Source organism: Limanda limanda, chromosome 17 (assembly GCF_963576545.1).
Source record: "Limanda limanda chromosome 17, fLimLim1.1, whole genome shotgun sequence".
NCBI classification, from domain to species: Eukaryota; Metazoa; Chordata; class Actinopteri; order Pleuronectiformes; family Pleuronectidae; genus Limanda; species Limanda limanda.
Window position 1 is genome coordinate 24,470,077 of NC_083652.1, and position 10,390 is coordinate 24,480,466.

Below are 10,390 nucleotides of genomic sequence, written 5' to 3' on the forward strand. Positions count from 1 at the left end.
CTGCTGTCATCGCTCCTCCCACTTGTTTTGTAGTTGTTTGACTGTTCATAAGAATGATGTTCGGGCTCGGTCCTCTGCCCCTCCCCTTCCCCCGCAGACCCCACAAATCCCATTGTGTGATAAGAATAATAATAATAATAACAATAATAAAGGCATGTAAAAGCAGTGTGGAGTTTGCATGATGGTGTTTTTGTACCCCCACCCGAGCAGCTCATGCACTTTACCGCTCATGGACCCTCTTCGGTTAGCCCCACTGAACCTGTTCCTACGAGTCGCTGTTTCAATTATCTGAATTTAATTTTAATGTTAAACACACGTTGGTGTTAAGTGTCAACAAGTTGTTTGTAACATATTGTTTGAACATTGTGGAAAAGGTGATATTTTTCAAGTATGCTGCCATCAACTTCATCTTTACTGCTTTCCCCCAAAACCCGACGGTGACCTCCCACTTCCTGTGAGGTCACACCCCTGTGTTGTGTTTTTGTGGAGTTCCCGCCATCTTTGATTATTGTATTAAGTGTGGAACCCTCGACCTATGGGCTCACTCCATGTTGCCTGGCCTTGTGTGTGTGCAGCATGCCTCCCTTCCTCTTCAGTGAAACAAGATTGGTGCATAAATGTGCGAGTGTGTGTGTGTATGTGTTTGTGTGTGTGTGTGTGTTTGTGTCAGAGCAGCACAGGTTTGTTTGATGTGCAGAGCATCCGATCGCAGGTTCACGGGTTAAAGCCGTTTCACGTGTTGTTAGTTTTTTTGAAAAAGGAAAGAAATAATAGATTAGTCATATTTATGGACACCATGATCACTGTTATTGTTATTATATTTATGTAAATTCAAACCAAAGGGTTTTTTGCTTTCCCCTCTTGTGTTCTCAAAATGTTTGCCGCTAATATCAAAGAGCACAACGCGAGTCAAGTTTACGAGATTTACGTCCAAAATGAAAAAGTATAAAGTAGAATAAAACATAAAATGGTACCATAACTATAGAATCTACAGCCCAGCGCCCCCTGCCCACACCACCCCTCACCGCATGTTGGTCTGTCCAATCAAATCTAACAAACCATTCCAATACTTATCTCGCACCACAAAAACGATGTCTGGCTCCACCCCACCTTTCCTTTCCACTTGTAGATGTTAGTTTGTCATCACATGAGTGGAGGAATATGACACATAATCATCTGTGAAAAACTAGCATATGTACATTTATCCATTTGAGACGTATAAGGAGACAACGGTTGTGCGTTCTTATTCTATTTATTAATTGCTGTTAATCTCGTTTTTATGGTGTCAATCATTTGTGAGCAGCTTGTTTCAGTCTCTGAGTTCACACTCCAGGTCAATGCTCGTCTGCAGGTTTGAAGGATTTGCTAGCGTGTCAGTCACATGACCGGACCAGCCAGAACAAGCTTCCTCACTGTTTGTGTGCAAATAACAGTAGATTTCACTAAGATAAAGTCGGGTAAACTCCGAAGAAGCAGTGCTAGCTAACTGCTTTGTTGTAATTGATTGAAATGTCACCACTCAATTTTTTCTGTTGTTTGACTTTTTACCTCGACTCCACTTTTCTCGGAACGCACATGAATATTACATTTGGAGATTCGTATAAAAGTCAGACGGCTACAAAGTGTGACATCTTTGCCTTTCATAAAAACAAGTGCAAGTTATGCAAACACTAACGTAGTGATTTCTCTAACTTGACTCCGCGGAGGTTCGATCACAAATCATGTCTCTGATGTCTATGCACATCATCCTGTACAAAGAGAACGATTTTTTTTTCTTAACCAATCAGTTTGGAGTTTTTGTCCAGGCAGATACATTAGCAGTTAGCCTGATTTCGGGGTTGTTGTTGCAGCAGGTTGTCGTACAGCGACCTGCATCGATGATTGTCGCTCAATCTTCAACCTTAATCTACAAAGTTCTGATTGGCTCAGCTGGTGTTTGACCTGTATACGATAACTGTCGTGCACATGCTGGAACGATAATTTATCCTTTTACTGCAACTGAGAAGAAATTGAGATGTGACAAAACATCATCACCTGGGGTCCAGGGTTAGCTCGTTAGCTAGCTAGCATCAATAAACCTTCAATCAGCATTTTCCTGTTTGTGACAAAACATTGCAGCCTTGTCCACTGAAGTCACATAGACAAGAACACACGCACACACATATCATACATATATATCTCTTACACCAACAAACTGCATTTCTATAACTGTGTGTATGTGGCTCCGTGGCCAGTAAGCGCTTCTATTGGCTGTGTACAGTTTTTTCAGAGCGGGGTATCGAAAGCAGGAAAAAATCATCCGGAGAGAGTTTGGATGCGACGCCAAGACTCCAAAGATTGATTTACCGTTAGCCGTTAGCCAATAGCCGTTAGCGTGTGTGTAAGTAACGTGGAATGTTGTCTCCCACACAAATTGAAGATGGACTCTTTGGTCAGACGCGTGTGGACACAACACGTTCTGTCTTTATTTCTGCAGATTAATTTGTTTTATTTTGAACCAGACGAGCGTCTGTCTTCCATGTTCGTACACAACAGACGCTGAGTATGAGACTGTGAGGATTCAACGTAGTCGTACTTTTTGTTCCTCCGTTGTCGGAAAACTAAACTCTTCTCTGCGATGATTTTTGTCTTCCTGAAACAATTTTCAAAAACCAAAACCTGTTCAGTGCCCTGCTCTGGATGATGATAAAGGAAATGTTTGTTCGTTGTGGCTTCTTCCTGCTTTTGTCGGCAGTAGCAGCTGCAACTTGATATTAACTGTTGTTTCTGACGATGATATTTTTGATGCTCCGCCCACTCGTCTTATGAGACAGTATTTGATTTGATCAGTGTTTCTTTCCCTAGTGGGGGGTGGGAGAGGTCAGGGAAGGGACCATGGAGATATAGACCACACCCACACGGTCTCTGCCACAGCTAGTAGGAAACTTAAATAACTTTATCATGAATATTATTGTTATTATTATTATTATTATTACCATTAATGACAAATGAAATGCAGTAAAACATTTGCAAAAACCCAGAGGGAGAACGAACGGCTTCACGCAAAGTGATCAAACATAAAAAAGGAGGTTATGACGATTCTATAATAGCAATGAATTAAAGAAGTACAAACTGAGTTATGTTATCATAAATAATAGTAGTAATATTGAATGCTCGCAATTTTGTCAAACTGAAACTGGATTCTTTGTGTTATGTAATTATTGTAAATAACTTCAGAGAGAAAAAATGACTTGCATGTCTATGTATAAATCTCATGAGATATCTATTCCCGTCAAAGTTGACACGTAGTTCGATCTCTGTCCTTTTTTGACACTTTCGCTTCTCCTGTCAAATATCGCCCGTCCAAGACTCCGCCCTCCAACCTTCTCTTCTTTCTTTGTGGCCGAGGGACAGAAACAGAGAGAGGGAGACACGTGGCTTCCAGCGTCCTCGTCCGTCACGCTCCGTTCAGACCTTGTGTTTACAGCGACCTGCTGAAACCCTGGATCCAGCAGCTGGTCACTCAAACACATCTTTTTATTCATTTCTGTCTCAAATTCAAATCCACGACAGAAGTGGACGGATCTGGAGTTTCAGCCGGTTCTGTTCCTCTGTGGCGTAAACACGGCGTCGACCACACATCATCCATCACTCCAGTTCCAGAGGCTCCGCCCACTGGCTCCTCTGATGAAAGTGCTTCCCTCCATATTAGGAAAATGAATCCCGCCTCCAGGGCTTTCCAGGCCACACCCCCTGATCACTTCAGAAGCCCTGTTAGCGGTTTGAACTCTCTCTCTCCCTCTGTTTCACACTATGTCTCTCGACCACAGCTAATTAGCCAACCCTAACCTCGGACTCTTTACCTGCCACGTGTACCCAGAGTTCAGCCAGATCCCGAGAAAGGGCCAAACGGGCCGTACCCCCCCCCCCGAGCCCAGCTGCCGACGGTTAGAGTCAACTGTTACTGAGACAAACGAGTTATCGTCCCACATCGACATCCCGTCTGTCCGCGTCTCCACCGCTGAATCGTCCTTATGTCTCCATGACTGAGTGACGGAAAGCTAAAGGCTTCATCCTAATATTCTCGTTGTCGTCACGGTAACAGTCCGAGTAAGCTGGAGTCCTGTTTCCCTGAAGTGTCTCAAGGTTGTTAGGACGTTAGCACCAGGACGTTAGCACCAGGACGTTAGCACCAGGACGTTAGCACCAGGACGTTAGCACCAGGACGTTAGCACCAGGTCGTTAGCACCAGGACGTTAGCACCAGGATGTTAGCACCAGGTCGTTAGCACCAGGACGTTAGCACCAGGACGTTAGCATCCTCGTATTTCAACAATCGTGTTCCTGCAGCTTCTCTGTAACTTCTGATGCGGCGGGTTCGTCCTCGCCCGGTTCCTGGAGGAGATCTTCGCTCTAGTTTCTCAAAGCATTGAAGCACAAGACTTTGCTCAGAGGTCAAACAGAAAATCAGATCTCAGGCTACATCCACACGACTTCCTTTTCATTCCGTCCGCACGGCAAAACAGAGAAGTTTATTTACTGCTGATCCCGCTTTAGTTCGAAAACTCCAGAGCTGCGTTTTATTCTGGATGAACAAAAGCTGAGATGTTCGGAAACGTAGACACTCAGAGCCTCTTGCTGATTGGTTCTTTTCAGTCAAGCCGAAGACTTCTCTGATTCGTCTCCTGTCACATGACCTCTTTCCAAAAGAAAACACCTAGCCTCAGCTCCCAGAGTAGACACTACACAGAGAATAAAGACTTGCTGACCCTGTATTCTAACAACTGCTGTTCAGTTCGTTTCAGCAACTAACAACCAAAAGCTTCCTGTGTCACATGGTGCGTTAGAGTGAACAGATGCAAAGTGACGAGACAGAGATTCGCTTGATGGCGTGTGGACGTAGCCTCGATCCTTCGCCACAAACCAGTTGAGCGTGGTCATGTTTCTCTGAGACGGTTCGGCTGATGGAAGCTCCGGTTTGTGCGCAGGATCTTTACAAAGAGATTTGGTTTCAGCTTCGATGGGTTTGAGGGAAACTTTCCTCTCAGAGTCGCCACCTAGTGTTGGGCCCGGTCTCTCGCCTCACACAGGCCTACCACAACAATGAGTGCAATATACAGAGAATCAAGGGCTTTCCTATTCATGCAGCGGCGTTCAGGCCCGGCCAATGAGCTGCGACCTCCTGCAGGAGCTGGTGGATCTGAGCTGAGTCTCTGGGACACGGCAGCAAAGAGACGCTAAGAGACACGAGCCGAGCTGAAGGAGGACAGGGCCATCGCCATTTAGACGCAACTTTGACCGGAAATGCAACTTGTGTCCCGTTTTTTTTGTGTGCGTGTATGTGTGCGTAGCGTAATGTAAAAGCGATCTGTCCCCCCCCCTCCAACCCCCCTTTCCTCCGACCCCCCCTCTCTCGTACTGCTGTTGGCTGTTCTGTTTAGTTCATGTGATGTGCCAGTACCCCCCCCTTTACCAATTTGCCTACCCCCCCCCTCCTCTCTTGTGCCCCGCCCCCCATGGATCTTTAAGATGACAACTCTATGCAGATGCTGTCTTTTATAAGTGTGTCAAATTTTAATTTAAAATAAAAACTTAAAAAAACAAACCCTGACAGACATATTGAAATGACAAAAAACGAATAAAGAAAAGGATTGTTAAGTGTATCCTCCTCGTGACGTCTTCTTCTTCTGTCTTCACTCACAACCAGTCAGTCAGACAGTCAGACAGACAGTCAGACAGACAGTCAGACAATCAGTCAGTCAGACAATCAGTCAGACAGTCAGTCAGACAATCAGTCAGTCAGACAGACAATCAGTCAGTCAGACAGCCAGTCAGTCAGACAGCCAGTCAGTCAGTCAGACAATCAGTCAATCAGACAGTCAGTCAGTCAGACAGACAGTCAGTCAGTCAGACAATCAGTCAGTCAGACAGCCAGTCAGACAATCAGACAATCAGTCAGTCAGACAGCCAGTCAGACAATCAGTCAGTCAGTCAGTCAGACAGACATGGTGTCAGACAGTCAGTCAGTCAGTCAGACAATGAGTCAGTCAGACAGTCACTCAGTCAGACAATCAGTCAGACAGTCAGTCAGACAGTCAGTCAGTCAGACAGACAGTCAGTCAGTCAGACAATCAGTCAGTCAGACAGCCAGTCAGACAATCAGTCAGACAGTCAGTCAGACAGTCAGTCAGTCAGTCAGACAATCAGTCAGTCAGACAGCCAGTCAGACAATCAGTCAGACAGTCAGTCAGACAGTCAGTCAGTCAGTCAGTCAGACAGACAGTCAGACAATCAGTCAGACAGTCATCAGTCAGACAGTCAGTCAGACAGACAGCCAGTCAGACAATCAGTCAGACAGCCAGTCAGACAATCAGTCAGACAGACAGTCAGACAGTCAGTCAGTCAAACAGACAATCAGTCAGTCAGACAATCAGTCAGACAGTCAGTCAGTCAAACAGACAATCAGTCAGACAGTCATCAGTCAGACAGTCAGTCAGACAGTCAGTCAGTCAAACAGACAATCAGTCAGACAGTCAGTCAGACAGTCAGTCAGTCAGACAGACAATCAGTCAGTCAGTCAAACAGACAATCAGTCAGACAGTCAGTCAGTCAGACAGTCAGTCAGTCAAACAGACAATCAGTCAGTCAGTCAGACAGACAGACAGTCAGTCAGTCAGACAGACAGACAGTCAGACAATCAGTCAGACAGACAGTCAGTCAAACAGACAATCAGTCAGTCAGACAGTCAGTCAGACAGACAGCCAGTCAGACAATCAGTCAGTCAGACAGTCAGTCAGACAGACAGTCAGTCAGACAGTCAGTCAATTAGTCAGTCAGACAATCAGTCAGTCAGTCAGACAATCAGTCAGTCAGACAGTCAGTCAGTCAGACAGACAGACAGTCAGTCAATGAGTCAGTCAGACAATCAGTCAGTCAGACAGTCAGTCAGACAGACAGACAGACAGTCAGTCAGTCAGACAGTCAGTCAGTCAGACAGACAGTCAGACAGTCAGTCAGACAGTCAGTCAGACAGTCAGTCAGACAGACAGTCAGTCAGACAGTCAGTCAGTCAGTCAGACAGTCAGTCAGACAGACAGTCAGACAGTCAGTCAGACAGTCAGACAGACAGTCAGACAGTCAGTCAGACAGTCAGACAGTCAGTCAGTCAGTCAGTCAGACAGTCAGTCAGACAGTCAGACAGTCAGTCAGTCAGTCAGACAGTCAGTCAGACAGTCAGTCAGACAGTCAGTCAGACAGACAGTCAGTCAGACAGTCAGTCAGTCAGTCAGACAGTCAGTCAGACAGACAGACAGACAGACAGACAGACAGACAGACAGACAGACAAACAGTCAGTCAGTCAATCAATCAAAAAATTGAGAGGATTTGTTTCCACAGTAGAAACAGAATTTATTTATAAACAAATGCAGATGCAGAAGAAAATGAGAAGCACAAAAAGCGTGTTCTATTTATATGATCAAAGACTTAATATTTCTATTCAACATGATCAAAGACAGTAATATATTTATTTATCTACTTATCATATCATCATTTTCATCATTATCACTGCTGATGAGTTTGGTTTTACAATAAAACATTTTGTTATTCAATAAAATAAAAATATTCACAAACAGCAGAAAATTATAGAAACATAATTTGTGTCAGTTAATTTGCGACTGAAGGATGGAAAATATTAAAAACATAAATCCATCATGAATTTGTGTTGATACATTCAGAAATACACAGATATATATCTTAACACAAGTATATAAATGAGATTTGTATATTTATTAATAACTAATTCACTAACTACTAATTAATGTTGTGTCATTGATCAGATTCGTTTGTGCAATAACTCAACATTTAAAACAGAAGTAAAGTCATCAAGGTTGAAGTTTTAAATAAAAAGTTAAACTACAGTCGTGTGAAGTGAAATTATTTTAAACTTGTTGCAATTTTTATCAAACGGGATAAAAACGGTTCGTTTGTTGGAAAAAATAAAAGCATCAGTTTGTATAGAACAGTCGACTGCTACGTTTCATCACCACACGTTCCACTGCACCATGTTGTATCCCCACTGAAATCAAGTGAATTATTGTCAGACATTAAGTTATATTCTGCAGAAAATGTTTTCATTTTTTCCCAGATTTTCTCATATGATCATGACTTAGTTTTTCATATATTAAAACCTGGATATGTCTTCAGATGAAAATCAAAGTATTTGAACCTGTAATTAAACAACAGTAGCATCGTGAACTCAATAGATGTGAGAGAATAAAAAGTCATTAATAAGGTTCATCTTTTTTCTCTTGGTGAAAAGACTGAACTGTAGAAATGTGGTTGAGATGACAGGACACAAAATGGCCGACACCATGGCTGCAGGTGCTTGTCTCTCATTGGTCGATCCACACAAATAAAGTTCTGTCGTCAACGACACATCAGAATTTTCACAAAAGTCAAAGTTTGTGGTTTTTCCAAGAAGTGAAAACAGCTGCAGATTGTGAGCGAGTGAAAGTCGACGACACACCATCACTTTTTAAATTTCTACTTCTGGTTAGTTTGCAACTATTAATAAACATATATAAACAATGAGTATATATATATACACGTGTGCGATAAGGCACCAAGTCAGAACAGAATGAAGCAGGTAGAAAGTGATGAAGACGAGTCCAATGATGAAGATGTTACTGGTCTGCAGGCGACTGTACAACCATCGTCCATCTCATCCACCATGAATCAAGTTTCTCTTTTTGACAGAAGCTTATTTTTGCCACTTTGAACATTAATTTTTATAAATGTTTGAATCTTAATTATGATACATTTTTGAATCTTAATTATGATAAAATAATCTTGTTTTACTAAAGTGTGTATAAATGACAGTGTATAGGTTCCAGTGGAAGAACCAATGCTGAGTCATGATGTTTGGTTGTTAACCTGAAGTTCTGAGTGAAGACGTGACCGCTCCGAACATCCGTCACCATGACAACACGTTACAACATGCTACCGCTAAAGCTCCAAGTTTTTTTACAATTGTTACGAAGAACAAAAACGTGCCGTCAGTTCACTGTCGACTTCAAGTCAACATGCGATCACACAAACATCAAGGTCAAGAACTATGATCTGACAAGTGTTTCACAAACTGTCGTCCATGAAAAAACACAAGACCCATAATGCACCTGTTCTGGTCTGTGGAGGCAGAATAAAAGTTAAAAGTTGAAGAACATGAACTTCGATGGAAACAGTTTCCCAGCGTCAGTTACAGGAGAAGCAATGTTGACTGTTTTCTGTTGAGTCGTCTAAAATGTCTCAGGAAACAACCGGTTCACCTCCAGCCGAGAAAAGAGCTTATTTGAAAATAAAACACAACTAAAAACTTCATGTTAGAATCATTTAAAGATTTTGAATATTTGACTTTGAATGTTTTGATTTAAAGCAAAAAAAGCTAAAACCGAGTTATTACACATCATCGTTATTCATATGTGGAAACAAGTTGTTCCTGAACATCACAAAGCTGCAGAAAGTCTGAAAATGATTTTAGTTGAGATAAAAATAAAAATAAATCGTGATTTTGGATCTGAAACTAAATGTTTTTACATTTACATGAACTGAACCAGACGTGTTCCTCACATGTTCCTCACATCTTCCTCACGTGTTCTGCAGGTTCTGTCTGGGAGAACAAATGTGTGAGTCAGTGTCTCTGGACATGTTCTGGATCTTCTCCTGGTAAAATGTGTGTAACATGTCAGAGTCCATGTGAGGAACCAGCAGGACGATGTGTGGAAGCTTCCCAGTGAGCAAGTGGACGTGTGGACGAGGTTTCTAACACGTGACGTGAAACCTGAAGAACACAAAGATCTCAGGATGAAGAAGAGGAGCCGGACACGTAGAAGACGAAGACGAAGATGAAGAAGAGGAGCCGGACACGAAGAAGACGAAGACGTCCACTTGGAAACACGAGGAGATTCCAGATCTTCTGGTGATGAGGCCGACGCCGTGTGGAGGAGCTGGAAACAACAACACTGATCTGTCCACAGCAGAGTTTATACGTCAGGTCCCGCCTCCTGCTGCTCTACAGGCTCCGCCTCCTGCTTCTTAGATCTCTACTGATAGAATTTTTTTTGGCCTTTTGCTTTTATTTAATTTGAAAGTTCTACGTTTTAGTGTTTGAATATTTAGGTGTTTTACGGACCCACAGCTTTGCTCAAAGGGGTAAGTTGGATCTAATGCAAACATTAAAGATTCATAATTATGTTTTCTTACTGTTGGTTAAAACAACCTGGAACCAAAACTCGTTTCCGCACAAATCCTGTGATGTTTTCAGACATAAATTGGATTGTATATATTTCAACATGAAGTTTTGAGCAGAGGTCAGATTCCCGGCCTCCAGGCGCCGTGATGAGGTGCGTGGTCGTGTC